The sequence below is a fragment of the Tubulanus polymorphus genome, chromosome 4, assembly GCF_964204645.1.
Source record: "Tubulanus polymorphus chromosome 4, tnTubPoly1.2, whole genome shotgun sequence".
NCBI lineage: Eukaryota > Metazoa > Nemertea > Palaeonemertea > Tubulaniformes > Tubulanidae > Tubulanus > Tubulanus polymorphus.
In genome coordinates, this window is record NC_134028.1 from 10444641 (window position 1) to 10447479 (window position 2839).

A 2839-nucleotide genomic window follows, 5' to 3' on the forward strand; every position below is an offset into this window, starting at 1 on the left:
ATATAAAAACTGATAATATTCAACATGATATAATTAAAACTAATGATGATAATAAATCCCATGAAAATACTAAATCAGCTTTAACTTGTATAGGAATTGTAATCGGAGGAATATTATATTTTAAATTTTAATTTTTTCATTATGTAAATGGCAGAAGCTGGAGAAGATATTCCAATAGATCCTTTAGATGAACCTGGTATAAGTGATGAACAACAACCTGATTTTGATGAAACAAGTTTTAGTAATGATAAGAAAACAGAATATAATACTAATTTAGGTGAAGATGATGATTATGATGATGATTCCGAATTACGTGAAAAATTATATAAATATTTAAAAGCTCCTGAAATTGGTAGAATTTCAACTAGAAGAGAAAGAAAAGAATTTATGGAACTATTAGTAAAACAACCAGAAAAATATCCTGATGAACCTATGGAATTATTTAAAATGAAATCTAGAGTAACAGATACAATTGTTAACGAATTATTAGAAATAGATGTAATACATAAAATTGACACAGAAGATGTTGTAGAACAAATTTTTAAAGATGACCCATATTTCACGAATAATTTAGAATTTAAAAATGATTCATGGTATTATAATGTTAATTTAAATAAAAAAAATTGTATCAATTCAATTATCTAAAATGGGTCAAGAAAATATTTTTGAACCTGAAATGTTAGCAAGATCTACAATTGAACGTTCAAAAGGTGGCACAGAATTTCTCAGAATTATATGGAATGCACTCGATAGAATAAATAAAGAAAAACCAATTCCTAATATTGATATAAACAAATATTCACCATTTAAAAATCCAAATTTAAATCCTAATGATGTTGATCCAGAAACATCGAGAAGAGATATTCAACAAATTGATAATGATTCAAGTCAATTACAATTAACATTAGAAAAACAAATTGATAGATTAAGTGATTCAGAAGAAGAAATGAATAGTACTGGAATAAATCGAATACTATCTTTACTGGAAAAAGGATTTCTTGATTTAACTGATGAAGAATTAGAAACATTTCCTGAACAAGCACGTAGAGAAATTAAAGGTATACAAGAATCATCTGATGAAATTGCTAATATTAAGATGAGATTTTCTAAAATAACCATGTTAGAAAAAGAATTAGCTAATGCAGATGAAGAATTAAAACAATTAGAATTAAATAGAGATCATCAAGTAGTTTATGAAGCTGATTTTGAAAGCAGAAAGTTAGCTTTAGTAAAAGAAATAGATGATTTAGAATATAACATAGAATTACAAAAAGAAGAAAGAGATACATTATTAAAATCATATGATCTTAATCATATTAAAAAATTAAAAGTTATTTTTAAAGATTTGTTGATAAAACCAAATTCTGAAATATCATTAAAAGACAGAATAAGATTATTATTTAAGTTAGAAGGTATAACAATTCTTTCAATTCTAACATCTGTAACTATGGTATTTACAACAATTGGTTTAGCTATATCAAATTCATTAAAATCTACTCCTACTCCCAATAAACCGGATAAACCCCCAAATGACAAAAATTCAATACAAGATAAAGTTAAAGATGGTATTAAAGAAATTAGCAAAATATTTATGGGAACTATCTAAAAAATCTGCTGCAGCATTGCCAGGAGTTATTGCATCAATTGTTGGTTTTATATTGAAATCTGCTGGGAATATTATTAACTTTGCTGCTGAACATATTATTTTATTTTTAATTACGGTTGTAAGTGCTATTATTTTTGGGTTAGTGAATATGATAAAAAATAAATAATTAATTTTTTTGTTAAATAAATGAGTGGGAGTTATATCAATCCTTCTAAGAATCATAGAATATCTAATGCTATTAAAGCAGAAAGATCACATCATATAATTACTCATAAGCCTTCTAATATTAATCCCGATGAAACTTTATATGTTAGAATTCCGAGATTAACACAAAATACTTTTTATGTTCCAAATAGTATTTATTTATCAGCCGATATAAAAGTAATCGGTAATAATAATAATTATGTTGTTGATAATGTTAAGAGATATTTGATTAAAAAATTAACAATAAAGATTGGTCCAGAAACAGTTTTCTCATTGATGATTATAATTTATTCATGCATTATAAAGATTTATGGTTAACTAAAGAAAATAGAAATAATATGATATTTCAAGGCATCCAATCAGAAAACCAAAATAAATTAAGATCAGAAGCGCATAATGCAATATTAACTAATGCTGTAGATAAATTGATAAAAAGTATATATGGAAGCAAATATAAAATTCCATTAGACTTTAAATTGATAAATAACAATGCACCTTTATATAAATACGCAATGCAAGAAGACGTTATATTCGAAATAACATTTGCTCCTGTAAATGAAATCGTAATATCTAGCGTTAATAAAGATATGAGTTATAAATTATCGAATATATGTTTAGAATATGATACAGTAACTGATGAAAATATTTCAAGTATAATTCAAACTAAATACAATCAAGGATTTTCATTATTATATGATTATATTGATAAATTTAAAACCGTAACTATTAATGCAAATGATGAAATTATTAATGAGAATATTAACTTCCCAAGAAGATCTATTAAAGGTATATTAATATTTTTACCATTGCAACATATACTAATGGTGCAATAAATGTTGACAATTATTATAATCCTGAAATAACAAAAGTAGAAATAACTATCGAAGGAATAGCAAATAAAATATTTTGTCAAGGAATGAGAATGATTGATCAATGGCCAGAAATTAGAAAACATTTCATGAATGAAAAAGTGAAATCATCTGAAAATTGTAACATTAATCAAATTGATTATTATACCGTTAATAAATA